Below are 18,712 nucleotides of genomic sequence, written 5' to 3'. Positions count from 1 at the left end.
ACCCTGGATGCAGAGAGATTTTATCCAAGGGCAAAAATGTATCCCTACCTGCAGGTAACCACTGGATGTGCAGATACATGTGGATACATGTTTACAGCAGCAGACAACCTTGGCTCTTTTCAGCCCATCACTCAGGTGTACAGGCTGAGCACATATTGGAACATCTGAGATCCCAGGTGCCGGTATTTGCAGTATACTTGCTGCACCATGGTCATGTAGGATATATGAATGAGACTCAAGACTGGATTTTAGCTAACCTTACTGTGCAAGTTGAGCAGGTACAAGGGGCAACATATTGTGGTAGGCAGTAAATTCAGTAATTTATTTAAACCTTAAAAAACCTAAGAAGTGTTATTAAACGTTTTAAGAGATTAAAAAAAAAATTGTGCACTGCCTACCACAGGATGGTGCCCTTTGCACCTGGTCAATATGGTTGGCTTTTATTCAGTCTTAAACTGTAGTAAACCCAGCTTTTGAACTTGTACCAAGAAGTAAGTCTATAATAATGCTTTCCTGTAGGTACAGTAAATATCTCTTAAACTTGTGGTGTTTAGGAGATATTCACATGGAAAGTAGCCGTTATGTCACAGGTGCATACGCTCTGAAGATACAGCATACCGCTTGGTTGTACTTCTTCAGGAGGGGAGTGCAGTTCGTTCTGAACTTTTGTGACCCATTTTTAGACAGCCAGCTATAGCCCACTGTCAGCTGACATCACTCAGCAGGTCCAGGCTGTGGAAAGATCCTAACTTTAACGTCAGGATTCACCCAGATGCCTGGACAAGCAGCTAGCGAGCTGCTCCTGCCCCCTCCACAGCCTGGCATTCCAGTGAGCTTGGGGGAGGGGGGCAGAGCCAGGGCCTGACAGTCATCACTATTTGATCACTAAAGGCTGAGAACTGAGTGATCAGCAGTCTTTGATCGCACTGTTGTTTGTCTTAGAAGCAGCTGGGGACAGATGCAACATTGACTCAATGCTCCATCCACCTGGATAAGTATAATTACAAGTATAAAAAAAAAACATCTATTTTAAAGGAAAAAAAAATCCCCCTCTCCCTCCTCAGAACCCTCCCTCCCCAAGCAAAGATTCCCATTGTAAAATATCTCCCTCCCTCAAATATCCCCCCAAAAATTAAACCCCCCTGTCTCTAAACCAAACCCCCCAAAGCAAAAATATCTCCCACAGTCAACGCCCTCTCCTCCAGCAAAGATTGCTAATTATGAAGAAAATCTCCCTTCATCCAATTAAACTCCCTCCCAGAAGCAAATCCCTGTCATTAACCAAAAGAAACTCTCCCAGGCTGGATTTCTCACTTCCTCCTTCTCAAAACAGAAAATTAATGCCTCCCCACTTACCAGACCTCAGATTCAGCACGGCACAGAAGTAGGAAAACTTCTGCATCCCCAGTCTCCCTTCAGCTGTGTCATATGATACCTTGAGGAGGAGTCTAGGAGTTCCCTCAACCGTGCACAGTCAATTGTTGGCATCTGAGACCTCGCAGTAATTTAATGCTTTTCAGGGGGACTCCTTATTAAACTGAGGGGGTGGGGCACAATAGAAGGGGGGCTGGCTGCTGCACTCCGAAACTCTGATTGCTTCTACTCTGCTGATGCTGAGGCTAAACAGCAGGCACTGTCTGTGCATTTTGCCAGGACGCTCTGGGGGGGGGGGGGTTTGAACACCCCTGCCCCCCCCCTATTTACGTGACTACAGTGGGGGGGCTGGGATTCCCCATTGACATCAGCCAGGAGGAGAGGAGGAGAGTGGTGGGAGGTCACATGAGTGCACAGCATCGCTCTGAAATGAGGTATTTCACTGTCTAATTATAAAACACAGGTGATTTTACAGCTATAGCAGCGGGAGGCAAGGGACAGGGAGGAGATGGCTCACACACACAGACTCCTGAGCTGACATCCAGGGAGGAAGAGGGAGAAACCGCGGGCTGATGAAGGCACGTAAACTGATCATGGTATCATGGATCATCAGCCATGATTACCGTGGTCAGCATACAAGGAAGACACAGGAACAGACAGGATCAACCAGGTACTTTACAGCATAGAGATGGACAAATGACACCGCACAAGCACTATGTTGTATATCTTGCTTTAAAAGAACAGGATCTTTTTTTTTTCTTTTTAAGATTACAACCACTTTAAAGCATATTTCGACTTTTGCTGTCAAATTTGATAAAACCCCCCTATGTGTTCCAATGCATATCTCATGTCTAATTTATATATATATATATATATATATATATATATATATATATATATATAAAATTTCTTTCTTAACATTCAGATGTACTCTCAGGAGTAGGTGTCATGGCTTACTGCAAGGTTTTTGAACAATGTCTTTCCTAAGTCTGTCCTCATTACCACAAAATATAGGAACCCCAGGCTCTACACCTTTAGTCAATGCAAGTCTCAATGAAATAGCAAAAGTAGTGCAGGAAGAGTCGCAATTATTTGAACGATTCCATTGCTGGCAATGGGGTGCGACTTGTCATGCGATTTTGAACTGTCAAATCGCATGATAAATCGCACTGGTGTGAACCAGGGCTTAATCCTTTTGTTAGGACTGGCAGTGTCCCAATCTAGTTACAGTTGATAAGAAGATCTTTCTGCACAGTACATATAGGGTTAATTATTGCAAACACAGTTGCCCATCCCCTCATAAAGTGAACTATGTAGGATTTTTTCTTGCTGGTGGGTCCAGAAGAGCATCTAAAAAGACTGCAATTTTAAATAATTTTTAAAGTTTTTAAAGTTAAAAGTTAAGCTGTATGAATAGGGACATGTAACTAATATAAGGTGGATGTTATCCAAATTTGGCTGCAGACGTGGAAATACCCTTTAAACACCTTTATTTCTGACTACCTTCAAAATGCGCCATATATCTCTACTCCTCCTGAATTTTAGGTTTATGGACTCTTAAGACTATTGTTATTGATGTATTTTAACCTCTTGCCCACCACCCCACATACATGTACTGCGCAAAATCACGTACAGGTATGTGATTTTGCACTTCCGGGTCTGCGGTGCGCAAGCGCAGGCAACCCCCTCTCGCTGTGATTGGACACAGCAGGAGCCAATCAGCGGGTCTGGCTGACCCGATGTCCGCTGGGACCCGCTGATCATTCCCGACAGAGGCAGAACGGGGGTCTGGCTATGTAAACAAGGCAGATCGCCGTTCTGGATCTGTCTTCCTACAGTTAAAGCACCTCCCCCACACAGTTACAAAGCACTCCCTAGGAGCACATTTAACCCTTTGATCGCCCCTGATGTTAACCCCTTTCCCTGCCCTGTGTCATTAGTACAGTGAAAGTGCATATTTTTTTAGCACTGATCACTGTATTCGTGTCACTGGTCCCCAAAAAAGTATCAAAAGTGTCCGATTTGTCCTTCGCATAGTAGCAGTCCCGCATTAAGTTGCGTATCCCCTCCATGACTTGTAAGAATAATAATAATAAATAAAAATTCCATAAAACTATCCCATAGTTTGTAGACGCTATAACTTTCGTGCAAACCGATCAATATACGCTTATTGGGATTTTTTTTACCAAAATATGTAGCAGAATACATATTGTCCTCATTTTATGAAGAAATTAGATTTTTATATTTTTTATTGGATATGTTTTATAGCAGAAAGTAAAAAATATTGTTTTTTTGTTTTTTTTTCAAAATCGTCATTATTTTTTTGTTTATAGCGCAAAAAATAAAAATCGCAGAGGTTATCAAATACAACCAAAAAGGAAGTTCTATTTGTGGGGGAAAAAAACACATTCATTTTATTTGGGTACAGCATCACACGACCGTGCAATTGTCAGTTAAAATAACACAGTGCTGTATCTCTAAAAATGGCCTGGTCATGAAGGGGGGTAAATCTTCCAGAGCTGAAGCAGTTAAATTCAAGGGGAAAAAAAAGAAAACCTCTCACTCCAAGGCTGTAGATTTAATCTATAAATATTCTGATAGGACCCTGGAGGGTTTTTATGTAGTAAGGTGGCGGATTTTATATATATTACATACATATATAATTACTAATATATATATATATATTATTATACATTATTAAAAAAATACCGCAGATGTTATCTTAACTGCCACTCATAAATCAGCAGCCAATAAAATAACAATAGTAGAACATGAGAGATGATTTTATTATGGATCATAGATGACAAGCAAAGAGCTATTGCAAAATATCTAAGCACTGTGCAGGTTTATATCATTGTATGGGTTACATCATTTTTTTGCAGACTCTAATTTTATAATGAGATGGTATGACAATTTTTAATAAAAACTCAGACTTACTGGGGTTTATTTATTAAAGGAGCCAGAAACTGTTTATTTAAAAAAGTAAATGGTCAATCAGCATAGTAAATGTAGTGACACTACAACATTCAATCATGTGCAGGATAAAAAAAATCCTGCTTGTTTGTAATTCCTCTTGCACATGATTCAGTATTTAAAGTGAATAGAGATTTATTTTATTTGCTAAACTCAGTCAACATTCAGTTTAAGAGAATAGTCTCTTTTAACCACTTCAGCTCTTGCACCTGTATACCCGTTATGGACTAGAGCAATTTTTACCTTTCTGCTAAGGTCCTGTTCATTCAGTGATAACTGTGTCATTACTTAAAGTGTTATTAAACCCACAACAGTAAAATAAGTCTGTATATGCAGTAAATGATGCTTGTTATACTCACTGTGGAACCTAAGGGAGTAATTCTCTGCATTGTATAAAAAGGCCGTTTGATCATGTCCTCTCTGATCCTCCCCTTTTTCCACAGTCCCCAATCCATCTCCTGAAAAAACAGAGCCTTTGGAGTCACTCTGCACATGCTCAGTTTGGTGTGTTTTGCTAGAGAGTTTTTTTTTTTCTTTGGGAGGGTGCATGTGATCAGCACAGGGCCAATCAGCACTGTCCAGACAGAGGGTCAGGGGTCATACAGCCTCATAGGACAGTCAGAGTAGAATGAAAACTCCTCCTATAAGCTTTAATCAGACACTGATAGAAGTCACAAGACTGCTCTAACTGCTGAAGAGAAAGGGTATTTAGCAGTTTATATTCACTAAAATAGTTGCATTTTCGTGTTCTATGAAGATAACAAAGTATTATATATATCGGGGTGGATTTACTAAAAGCAAATAGAATGTGCATTTTACAAAGGCAGCTGTACTCATTTTTCTTAGTAAATGTAACGTGGTAAAGTTTCACTTTGTAAAGAATACCCAATCAGGTGCAAGGAAAATTAAAAAAAGCATTTTTGCTTGCACATAATTGGATGATGGAGATCAACAGAGCTTTACCACATTTACTAAGTTCTGGGGAAGACTGCTGCAACTTTTTTTTTTTTCAAAACTTTTTACTGCAAAGCAAAAATATATATACAATTTCCAATACAGTAATTCTTTATCTTATCCTTTTACCTACACCATTCCATATATCATTGATACATTCCCACTTTATTACCCTGTTATACATAATACAACTTCAACTTCCTTCATTTTTAACAAAAATGTTTTATTCCTTGCTTATATTAATTTAGTTTTGTAACGAGCCCCTTGCTCGCTCGGTTCCACTCTCCGGACACTCCTCTGCAGCTATTGAATCAGATTGCAACATCTGATGGTTCGGTCATCCGATGCTCCGGGATTAGAACTACAGCTCTGTGCCGTTCTAGTCCAGTTGTGATAGCTCAGAACAAACACCAGGCAGGCTGTATGTAAGTTCAACCAGGACTCTCTTTTATTGGAAAATACAGGCTTTTATACACTCAAAGTGGAGGTGCAGACCTCCTGATCATATTACTCCAACAATACAGTTGTAACCTAATTAACCTAATTAACATGAGCTAATTAATTAATCCCTTTAGACAGCCTAGATGACTCAGACATGACCGTTAGGCCAGACTGGCCGTCTTGTAGTTCAGAAAATCCAATCAACATTATCACAATCAACATAGGCTCTTCTTCACACAATAGCAGAGTTAATTAACACAAATAACAATGGGGATCTAATGACTCTTAGATCCCATAGTAGACTTATTTACAATACACATTTTAGCAGACAATAGACAGACAGGTGTTGGAATTTACATCAGCATCTCGTAACAGTATCTGTCCCAGCATTATGAATCAGCCACTATTCCAATATGGCAAATCCAGGGTCCCCAGACATACAGCTCACAAAGAGCACCGTTCCCCCAAATACAAGGGCCCCCAATCGATCGGCAAGAGGCTAGCATACAGTCCCCTCCAAAAGTCTCTTTCCCGGCTAGGTCTGTCACATTTCTCCCCTTTCGGCAGGAGACTAACACAGAAGGAGACCCCAGACGGGTTGACTCCGAAGTTAGTCAGTAGTTCCAGTCCTCTAATGCCTGTACCCACACAGTACCCCAAACAAATTGTTCCAAACAAAGTATTACTCTCCCAGCCAACCTCTGCCTCTCTCAGAGAACATATCTGCCACTGGGGAGAGGCCTGGACTGGCCCTTCTCCCTGGAGTCCTTTCTGCCGCTGGAGAGAAGACAGGGTGTCTGGGCTCACTCCGTCATGCTGTTGGGGATCTGGGCCGACTGCCCAGCATCCCTGGGGTATACAGGTGGGGACTGAAGTCCCATCCACCTTCACAGGACATCCATCCTCTGTTAGTTGAGGGCAGAGTCCAGCAGTACTCAGCCCTGTTGCCCGCCCTTCTGCTGGAAACCCCACACCATCTGCTCCGGCTAACTGTTGGGGAGTGACGACGAACACTTCCTCTCCCTTCTCCCCCTGTATCCTGATCTGCTGCTGGGAAGTAACCACCTCCTTCTTACCCTGAGCCTCCGGAACCACCGCAGGTGTAGGGCAGAGATCTTGGACCCTCTGTCCGGTTGCCAGCGCTTCAGCTGGGGAAGTTCCTTGTGACTTCACAGATACTTCTGTTGGTGCTGGGCAGAGCATAGTGAAGTTTGGCCCTAATAACAGCTCCTCTTCTGCTGGAGGCTCACCAGGTTGTTCTTCCTCAGCAGAAAAGTCTATCAAATCCCCTGTCTCTGCAACTGGTGTCTGGGGATAAAGGTTCACCATCTCCTCTCCGTGGAACCCAGAAGATGCTATCAGTGCTGGGCAGAGGTTAGCAGAGCTCTGCCCTGTTGTCAGCACTTCAGGTTTGGGGACGGCAATCTTCAGATTTTCCACTGCCGATTCTCTGGCATTCTGCTGGACAGGCACATTCCTCCATCCAAGATCATCCAATGCAGAAACAGGTTCATCAAGGTCAGTCAGCACTTGCTGCATCCGCCATAAGACCTCCCCCTCCATAGCTGCGGGTGCAGGTTGGCAAAGCACACCGTTACTCTGCCACATTGTCAACTCTTCAGCCAGGATTTCAGAGTTGTCAACTGGTATTTCATGATAGTCCCGGGCAAAGGGAGCCCCACACTGCTGCTGAGCAGAGTCTAACAGCTGTTTGTAGGCGATCTCCAACTCCCATTCCTGAACGGCCAGAAACTCCAAATCTTCCAGTGCCCAGAGCACTTCTGAGACATTCAGTCTCCGCTCTCTGTGCACCATTATTTCCTCCAAACGCCACTCCCGATCACTTCCAAAGTCAGGGTCCCTGGACAGCCTCCAGTATAACAATCCCAAGCCATCGTAGTCAAAGCCTTCCGTGGGGCTGTCATCCACTGTCCATGGGCACACTTGGGCTACATACCACTGGAGGGCTCTGTAGCTCTCGTCCAACTGCATTTCTGCCCGGATCAGCTTGCTTAACTCGGCTGTCCACTCCTGGTTCGGCTGTTCCCCCAAAAACAGCATTTGCACTTCATACTGCGACCAGTACCTCACATGGATGGAGGGGAGAACTTTTCCCTGGTGTCGCTGCTCACGGGCTAGCGCTTTCTTCCAGAGTTCACAGCAGATAGAATCAAACCATCCTAGCAGGACCTGCTCTGATACTGGTCCTCTGTGCTGTATCTCCTCTCGCAACCTCCTTCTGAATTCCTCATCCATGGTGGCTGGTATTTCTCCTCTCCTGCTATCCTGCTACCTTGGATCCAGGTGATGGTTTGGATGTGTTCATGGCAAGGAAGCACGATCCCACCATTCCCTGCACGGCTCTCAAGTAAGTCTTTCAGCGTGGCTCTCCTGCAGGCTGGTTTGGAGTGTCCCAGTAACTGGAGAGCAAATCCCACGGCTGCCAACCAATGTAACGAGCCCCTTACTCGCTCAGTTCCACTCTCCCGAAACTCGTCTGCAGCTATTGGATCAGATTGCCACGTCTGATGGTTCGGTCATCCAATGCTCAGGGATTAGAACTTCAGCTATGTGCCGTTCTAACCCAGTTGTGATAGCTCAGAACAAACACCAGGCAGGCTGTATGTAAGTTCAACCAGGAATCTCTTTTATTGAAAATACAGGCTTTTATACACTCAAAGTGGAGGTGCAGACCTCCTGCTCATATTACTCTATCAATACAGCTGTAACCTAATTAACCTAATTAACATGAGCTAATTAATTAATCCCTTTAGACAGCCTAGATGACTCAGACATGACCGTCAGTCTTGTAGTTCAGAAAATCCAATCAACATTATCACAATCAACATAGACTCTCCTTCACACAATAGCAGAGTTAATTAACACAAATAACAATGGGGATCTAATGACTCTTAGATCCCATAGTAGACTTATTTACAATACACATTTTAGCAGACAATAGACAGACAGGTGTTGGAATTTACATCAGCATCTCCTAACAGTATCTGTCCCAGCATTATGAATCAGCCACTATTCCAATATGGCAAATCCAGGGTCCCCAGACATACAGCTCACAAAGAGCACCGTTCCCCCAAATACAAGGGCCCCCAATCGATCGGCAAGAGGCTAGCATACAGTCCCCTCCAAAAGTCTCTTTCCCGGCTAGGTCTGTCACAAGTTTATTTCTTCTTATTTATTTCTTTTTAATCCAAGGTCATTGGGGAGTTACACCACAAGTCCCATATTTTATAATAGTATTAGGTATTCCTCTATGTTCATACATTATTTTTTCATACGGTATTACCTGGTTTACTGCTGTAATCCATTGGTTTGTAGTTGGGACCATTGGATGCATCCATCTTAATGATAATGGTTTACATGCCATAAATAATGTTTCTTGTAACATATTCCTATTGTATTTCGACCACTCCTCTACCTCTAATAATCCTAATACACACACTTCCAAGGTATATGGTATCTCTTTATTCAAAATACTAGTTAGTGTGTCGACCACTTTTTGCCAATATTCAGCTATTCCGGGACATGACCATGTCAAATGCACAAAATCTGCCTCTGGGTAACGGCATTGTCTGCACTCAGACGTCATTCTTCCAATTCTATACGTTTTCTGGTCAAATATGTTTGTTTGGTGGATAATGTACATTTGAATAGCTTATTATTAATGGCAGGAGACACTCTGATATGCAAAGAACAAATCCTGCCCCATTTCTCCTCTGTCATATCCGGGAGTATCTCCTGCCAGCTATCTCTTATTTTAAATTGCATACCACTTAATTTAGCCTTCAACAACCAAGAGTATAAAACGGATATTAATCCTTTTGGCCCTTGTGATCGTAGTATGCCTATTGAGGGATATTTGGATTTAGGTTCTTGATATCCAAACTGTGTCTGGATCATATGTCTTAACTGTAAATACTTATAGAAAAACTTATGGGGAGTGTCATATTGTTGACTCAAAAATTAAAATGTTTGCACATTTTTATAATCATTTATCTGTTTTAATGTAACTATTCCCTTCTTCCTCCAAAATTCACTATCCAAAGACGTATTCACGTGCTCTAGGGAGGGATTATGCCACATAGGAGTCTCTAGAGGAGTATCTCTAAAACTGTTACTTTTTTAACCTCTCTCCATACCACTCTGGCCAGTATTACTATTGGTATTTTTATTCTAGGTAGACAGTTCGTTTTAGCTTTCAACCAAATCCTCCACTTGTAATATCTCCAATAAATGTCTTTCCAGCCCGTTTCTTTGCTGTTGTGTCATCCATGTCTTTAAATGTTTCAATTGTCCCGCCAGGTAGTATAAATAAATATCTGGAAGTGCTAATCCAGCTTCCATCTTTGGCCTTTATAATGTACCCTTGGCCCATATAAGTCTTTTAAATTGGGAGTGTCATTTTTAAAATAAAAATTTGGGGATAATTACTGGGGAGTGTGAAAAAATATATAAACATTTATCTAAAAGTATCATTTTAATTAATCCAATTCTTCCTGCTACTGATTTGGGCAATTTCTTCCATATTGTTAATTTATCCCTAATGTAGTCTATCACAGGATTAACAATAGTTGTTAGAAATTCCTTGGATTGAAGAGTATTTTGTATTCCCAGATATTTAAATGAGTCTACTATTTTAAGCGGTGACTGGGTCCAGTCCTCTAATTTATTTTGATGTAAAGGCAGTAACGCAGACTTTTGCCAGTTAATTCTAAAGCCTGAGTAATTCCCAAAGTTATCTATTAATCTCATTGCTTCTCTAGGTGTATTCTGTGTATCTCCCATGTATAAAATAATATCATTCGCATATAACCCTAAATGTTCTTTCCTTCCTCTTTAAGTTATACCCTTTTATAATTTAGACTGTCTAAATTGTAAAGCAAGAATTTCTATTACAATAGAAAATAAGTGCGGGGATAATGAAAACCCCTGTCTTCCTCTATATAATCTGATCAGGGGAGACAATGATCCATTCACCAGAAGGCTTTATACTGGGGTCTTATACAATATCTTAATCCATTTCTTAATTCCTTCCCCAAATCCAAACTTTTTCAGGAAGCTCTGCAAAAACTGCCACTCTACTGAGTCGAATGCCTTGGCCATATCCAGTGATGCCAGGGCACTCGACTCAGGAGCGTACACCCTCAACTGAACCATCAGCTGTGTTCTTCTAATATTTATTGAGGTTGATTTCCCTGGCATAAAGCCTGTCTGGTCATCATGGATAATAGAATGGATCACTGTATTTAATCTCCCTGCTAGAATTTTTGCCAGGATTTTATAGTCATTATATAGATTGGCCTATATGAGGATCATTCATTCCCATCTTTACCTGGTTTTAAAATTAACACTACTGTCACTTCGCCCTTTTCAAGGGCCCAGGTGAAGACCCCTGTCAACACTGGTGCTATTATAGCAATATATTTTTTATAACCTTCAAGTGGTATCCCATCCAGGCCTGGTGACTTTCCAACCACCATAGACAGAATTGCCTTCCTGATTTCTACCTCTGTTATTTCTCCATCCATCATCCTCACTTGCTTCTCCGTAATTTTTGGGGATTCTAGTTCCTTCAAATACTCATCCACTTCTATGTCTGTACCATTAAACGAGGAGGTATACATCGTGACATAATATTTATAGAAGCAGTTTATTATCTCCTCTTATCTCTTACTAGCTCCCCTTTCTCATTACTGATTTGTTATTTGTTGTTTGGCCAGAAAGGCTGGAAGTGCTCCCGGTTGATTCCCCCGTTCATAATATTGTTGGCTGCGGAAAAAATTCTTCCGCTTAGCATTTGCAGCTGACTGATTTTTATATTGGCGTAAAGGGATTCCAGTTCTCTCTGTTTGCTACTTGTAGGATTTAATATATATGTTTCCTCTCTGCCTGAGCACATTTCCCTGCTAACTCCTCTTCCTCTTGTCTTGTCACCCGTTTTAGATTTAAAATTGTTGATTTCAATACTTCCCTAAGATATAATTTTAATGTATCCCAAAAAAAGCTCCGCTTTGACTATCTACATGTGCCTCCAGAAACATCTCCAATTGATCCTGAATTCGGTCATTGGAGCTGATCTGGGACAGCCAAAAAGACCGTATCCTTCCAGTCGGACACCTTCCCCTGGGGCCTATTGTGATTTTAGCAAGCAGTGGTGAGTGAACAGCGAGTCCTTGTACTAAATATTCTACTGACTGAATCAAACACAATACTTTATCAGTACCCAGCAAAAGATCTATCCGTGATAGATACCCTCTGGTCATTGCAGACCATGAATATGTCCTTGTGTATGGGTTCCTACTCCTCCATACATCCGTTAGTCCTACCTCTTAAATACATTTTTTTAATGTACCGGTTCCAGTTAATCGAGTCTGAGCAGACATTCCATGCCTGTCCAGAGTCGGATCTATTCACATATTGGAGTCCCCCATACAAAAGATGTATGACTTAGGGTATTGATCCATAAACATCTCTACTACTTTCAATACTTGCATACTAGCATTGAGAGGGTTATATATGCAGAATATTACAAATGGAAGAGAGTATAGTCTAGCATGGACAAACACATATCTACCCTCTGGGGCTCGTTTGACCCATATACATTCCCACTGCACTGTTTTGTGTATTAGAAGTGATACCCCCCTAGAATATGTAGTGTGAAATGAATGTGTCTCCCACTGAATCAAAGCAACTTTGCTTACAATGTACACAGTCTATATGCCTTTAGTAAATCAACCCCATTGTGTTTTAAAGACAAAGAAGGTTTTGTTGGTGATATAGGGTTGATTTACTAAAGGCAAAAAGGCTGTTCACTCTGCAAGTGCAGTTGCTCCATAGCTTATAAAAAGGGGAAGGGCTGTTGACTTCCATCATCCACGCATGTGCTTTTTTTAAGTGTTCCCTATGTGTGATTGGGTATTCCTTGCAAAGTGAAGTTTTACCTCATTCACTAAGCTCTGTAGCAACTGCACTTGTAAAGTACACAGTCTATTTGCCTTTAGTAAATCAACCCCAATATCTTGCAAAAATTATTTTGTGTTTTACAGATTCTCTAAACAAAAATATGTAAAATTACTTAAAAACATATGCTTTTCTAGTTTAACCACTGTTATTGTACAGTAAAACCTTGCTTGTAAAACATGCTTGTAATCCGAAGCACTTGTATATCAAAGCAAATTTCCCCATAAGAAATAATGGAAACTCAAATGATTTGTTCCACAACCATTTATTCATAAGTCCTTCAGTTTATAGTCCATATAAAAAGATTATAGCAATGTGATAGGTTGTGTAACCATAAAATGTCCATCCACAAATGGCAGCCTCCACAAGGGGATTAGAAGCAAAATCTATCAGGAGCTACAGAGTATAAAAGAGAAGAGAGGCACTAAGGTCTAAGTGTAGCAATATGGTTACATTTAATAAAGGCACAACATTTAGCACAACATTTAGCAACTCACATGGTTGATGATTAAAAGAGGCACATCTAAGTATGCAGGCATCCGGGGTAAAGCTGTCCACATAGACCGTCCTCTGCACCATCGGCTCTCACCACTGTTATGCCCCGTACACACGGTCGGACATTGATCGAACATTCCGACAACAAAATCCTAGGATTTTTTCAGACGGATGTTGGCTCAAACTTACCTTGCATACACACGGTCACACAAAGTTGTCGGAAAATCCGATCATTCTGAACGCGGTGACGTAAAACACGTATGTCGGGACTATAAACGGGGCAGTAGCCAATAGCTTTCACCTCTTTATTTATTCTGAGCATGCGTGGCACTTTGTGCGTTGGATTTGTGTACACACGATCGGAAATTCCGACAACGGATTTTGTTGTCGGAAAATTTTATAGCCTGCTCTCAAACTTTGTGTGTCAGAAAATCCGATGGAAAATGTGTGATGGAGCCTACACACGCTCGGAATTTCCCATAACAAGGTCCTATCACACATTTTCCATCGGAAAATCCGACCGTGTGTACGAGGCATTAGTCTGCAATCCTGACCAGGAAGACTACCCTGCAGTAGAGTGATCTTAAAGCGTGGCACAGTATGCCAAAGATACAAGACTGGTTAATAAATTAACAGAATTGTTAATTAATTTTTCCAAAGCATCAAAAACTAGATTAGAAGCTTAACATACATTTTACCAAGTGCAAATCATGTTTCATTCACTTGATTCCCCTCTTGAAATAACTTTGTACACTTTGGGAATACTATGCTGTTCCTGACCTTTCCACGATTCACTGAATCTCTCCAAAAAAAAAAAAAAAAAGGAACATAGGTCACTATTTAGGCCTGCAGATAAAGTAGCATAGAAATTATGCATACATCTCCTTACACCTTGCAGCAAAAATTGTCACCTCTGATATCATTATGCATCTGAGGCAGAGATTCTAAGACCTTGTAGTTTGCTATTATGGCAAAATATAACATTTTCAGCTTTGGGACATGTTAGATGATACGTTGACACCCTGTATGCATGTTCATTCTGTATATTCTTCTAACATGACATTTATTTTTTCTAAATAGAACAGATAGCATAAAGCATGGCACATATACTGTATATTTTAGAGGGACTAAATGGCAAAAAATGAAGGAATTTGAAATTTCCCAAATATCAGGTACTCTTCACTTGCCAAGGATGTTTATGATCATCAGCCTGTTAATTTAGAAATCACAAAGTCATAAAGGTATCTTAGTAGTAGATATTATTGCTGCTCCTTAGTAGTGGTCCTGCTGTGAATCGTATCACCGTTCTCTCTTTTATATGCAACACTTAAATGTTTTTTGTTTAAATCACCTTTGAAAGTCTTTTGTGTCAAAGTAATTGCAATTTCCATAAATAGTAAGAGACGTGGTCTACAGGGGCCGTGACGCAGAAACCCAGGATGGTGGCTTGTTGCATGCAAGATATAAGTGGACAAGCAGAGTTGACCTGATTTATTAAAGTGAGGTGAAGGGAAGTGAACTTGTGTCTATGTCAAATAGTGTCAAACAGATACTCATTTAAATACTTGACTGAATATTTGAAGAGACACAGGGATGCTTCACCACTATTCACACTATACCAGTATATTTCATTCTGAAATTCTGGAAAATATTGGCAAATCATGGACACAGCTGAGTGCATTTCAGGTGAAACACTTCCCTAGACACCCCTTCAGGACATAAAATAAATAAAAAATCAAGTTGATCACGGTCCTCGATTAATGTCTCTAGTGCCATAAGCACTTAATGAACCATAGTTCAAAGGAGCTCATAAGCTTTGAATCTTCAGTTTTATGAGTCAGTAAAGGCAAAGGTTTTTTTTCCTATGTTCCCCTACATAGCTAGCTACAGAACAAGGCCTCCCCGTGAGGCTATGCTGCTGCTTTATATCGCTCTTATATATCACATGGTTGTTGAAAGAGAGAATAAAGGTATAATCCTTGTTATCTTTCCACATAGACCTTGAATCCTCATTGAAAGATGTAATTTTACATTGTATTTGCAAAGAATAAAGCGTTGTGTCGCTTAACATTATTTCATCATTTAGAAGTGAACATAAAGAGGATCAGTTATTTAAGAACAATAAAAAACATAATATATTTTGTTAGTTACAAGTTTTGTAGATGTTGTCAGGAATCTAAAAACTGCAGTAATTTTTAATGTATTTTTATGTTATAGAACAGCCTTTTTCAACCAGGGTGCCCAGGGGATGCAGCGGCTGTACTGACACAGCCGGTCATCCTAATGTGAGAGGCTTGTAGGAGAAGGGTGAGCAACCCTGAATGCAAATAAGGTTCACTGAGTTAAGGCAAGCTATTCATTAACGTGCCACAGCATACCAAATCTGCACCATATATGTTGATGTAGCACTAGTACATTACAGTAGGTTGTGATGTGCTGCAACCAGGTGCATCAGGTGTGCGTTGGTTTAGTACATTGGAGTGCCATTCAAAATTACATTCATATCAGCTACAATATACCAAATCGTTAGATAGCAGCTGTGAATTTGCTAGATAGTAGCTGTGAAAACTCTGTAAAAATTCACTTTATTATCAAAAAGGTTGATCTCCAACCTGTGTTTAGTTTGACTTTCTACAATAATATCATTCTCTCCTTCCTGATTGGCTGGAATTTTTTGTTCTCCATTTGCTGGGGCCAATTAATAGAAAAAAAAAGTTTCCAGTCAATAGGGAAAGAAGGGATAAAGGAAAGTAATTTAAAAACTGGTAAAAATCAAATGCATATGCCTCACAGCTGCTGCCTAGGGAGCTGTAATATGATAAGAAGAGAGATAGAGAGAGAGGAAGAGAGATATACATTGATTAATATATATATATATATATATATATATATATATATATATATATATATATATATACAGTATATATAAACATTGTATGAAACAATAAAATTCCTGTGTATGGTGTGAAATTATATATGACCATGGTTGCAACACTGCTCATTCAATCATTAGAGAGGCCAGTGAGAAAATGTCCACACCTGCCAAAGGATCTAAAGCATGTTGCATCTCTGGAACAAGGGCATCTGCAGGCTTTATGTGTATATGTGTCAATGTGTTGCCATCACTCTCCAGTCTGTGATAGTGTCGCATCAGGAGTTTGGGTGCAGGCCTGGAAATACTTAATTGTGTCCAGAAAACTGGGGCTTCTGGTTGGTAAGAAACACATCAGAAGGGCAGTGTTTGGTGGGACTGTCATGTTTCATGTGTTTTCTCTGGTTTTCAATAAAGCTTTTTAGAGATGACGTCATTGGATTGCGACTGCTTCTTTCACACATTTGAGACCTAATGTAACCCTGGAGGAGCTGCAGAGTTCCACAGCAGAGACTGGAGTATCTGTACATAGGACGACAATAAGCCGTACGCTCCATAGAGTTGGGCTTTATGGCACAGTGGCCAGAAGAAAGCCATTACTTTCAGCAAAAAACAAAATGGCACATTTTGAGTTTGTGAAAAGGCATGTGGGAGACACCCAAAATGTATGGAGGAAGGTGTTCTGGTCTGATGAGACTAAGATTGAACTTTTTGGCCATCAAAGAAAACGCTATGTCTGGCTCAAACCCAACACATCACATCACCTAAAGAACACCATCCCCACAGTGAAACATGGTGGTGGCAGCATCATGGTGTGGGGATGTTTTTCAGCAGTCGGGACTGGGAAACTGGTCAGAGTTGAGGGAAAGATGTATGGTGCTAAATACAGGGATATTCTTGAGCAAAACCTGTACCACTCTATGTGTGATTTGAGGCTAGGACGGAGGTTCACCTTCCAGCAGGACAATGACCCCAAACACACTGCTAAAGCAACACTTGAGTGGTTTAAGGGAAAACATTTAAATGTGTTGGAATGGCCTAGTCAAAGCCCAGACCTCAATCCAATAGAAAATCTATGGTCAGACTTAAAGAATGCTGTTCATAAGCGCAAACCATCCAACTTGAAGTAGCTGGAGCAGTTTTGCAAGGAGGAATGGGCAAAAATCCCAGTGGTAAAATGTGGCAAGCTCATAGAGACCTATCCAAAGCGACTTGGAGCTGTGATAACTGAAAAAGGTGGCTCTACAAAGTATTTACTTTAGGGGGGTGAATAGTTATGCACATTGACTTTTTCTGTTATTTTGTCCTATTTGTTGTTTGCTTCACAATAATAAAAAACAAACATCTTTAAAGTTGTGGGCATGTTTTGTAAATTAAATGATGCAAATCCTCAAACAATCCATGTTAATTCCAGGTTGTGAGGCAACAAAACACAAAAAATGCCAAGGGGGTTGAATACTTTTGCAAGACACTGTATATTTAGAGTTTGTACACTATGTTGTTTTTCCTATTAGGTTGCAGTATTGTGCCTAACATTAATTACTGTTTTGTTGTTAGACATTTAGATGGCTGCCCGGTGAATTTCTACTTGAAGCACTTTTGTGAAACACAAGCAACATGAACATAAACAGCAATATTTTATATGCAAGAGGTAAAAGTGTAAGTAGAACATTCTTACTACTTTCCATCACACATCTGTGGTTCAAGGCTGCTGTCCGTATTTTTCATGCTGTTTTTATCTCAGATGTTGGAATAATATATACAAGGAACATGATGCATTGAGTGATGCTTTCATTACCTTGGTGGATAAAATTAGATGAATAGCTGTGTGATATAACATAATGGTGCCTGACTGTTACTGCATGTTGTTATATTTTATAGATGTGGAGAAGTAAGTGGATTGTTAATTAACAGTGCTGGCCTGGGAATACAAAGCTTTGACATTTAAAGATGGCACATGGCTTATGCTGGTGAAGCAATAAAATTTAGTATTAATGTTGCAGAAATTAGTTACAAAAAATACCGTGGCTGTTCTGAACTTTGCTGTTCTATAAAACTTTGCTGCTTATATCAGTCCACAAATGCGCTCAAACAGTGAAACCCTATTGGCAAGTGTCTTCACTGCCAGAATTCCAAATCAGGCTGCTGATCATGCATCAAGAATAATAACAGTGGGTATATCAAATAGAACAGGGGTACTGAATTAAAATTCACAGAGGTCCGGTTGGAAACATTTTCTTTCTGCGGAGGTCCGAATCTAATTTTTCTTCTATGACTCAGGTTTTTCACATCACAGCCCCCTTTACATTAGTGTCCCCAGCCCCCCTTTTCCCATCACAGCCCCCCTGATATCACAACCCCCTTTCACATTACAGCCCCTCTTACATCACAGCCCCCCTTGCAATCACAGACCTCTCCCTCACATAACAGTCCTCCTTGCAATCACAGCCCCCCATATCACAGCTCACCCCCTCCTGAAATCACAGCTATCCTCCTCAAATCACAAACCCTTCATACAAAAGCCCCCTCATATCATAGCTCCCCCCATATCACAGCCCCTCATGTCACAGCTCCCCCATATCACAGCCCCCCTCTCACATTACAGCCGGCCCATATCACAGCCTC

The 18,712-nt window shown here is 40.7% G+C and overlaps 1 long non-coding RNA gene across 1 annotated transcript in view; it reads left to right on the top strand.

Annotated features, from left to right (window-relative positions):
• Positions 1-18,712, top strand: part of LOC141108048 (uncharacterized) — a 663,317-nt gene that overhangs the window by 363,836 nt on the left and 280,769 nt on the right. The window contains exon 2 of the long non-coding RNA XR_012236039.1: positions 17,645-17,746. This is a non-coding gene — a long non-coding RNA (uncharacterized lncRNA). The remainder of the gene's footprint in view (positions 1-17,644; positions 17,747-18,712) is intronic.

This window comes from Aquarana catesbeiana, linkage group LG01, assembly GCF_042186555.1.
Source record: "Aquarana catesbeiana isolate 2022-GZ linkage group LG01, ASM4218655v1, whole genome shotgun sequence".
NCBI lineage: Eukaryota > Metazoa > Chordata > Amphibia > Anura > Ranidae > Aquarana > Aquarana catesbeiana.
Note: the sequence above shows the minus strand (reverse complement) of the source record. Positions and strands in the feature narration are given on the sequence as shown.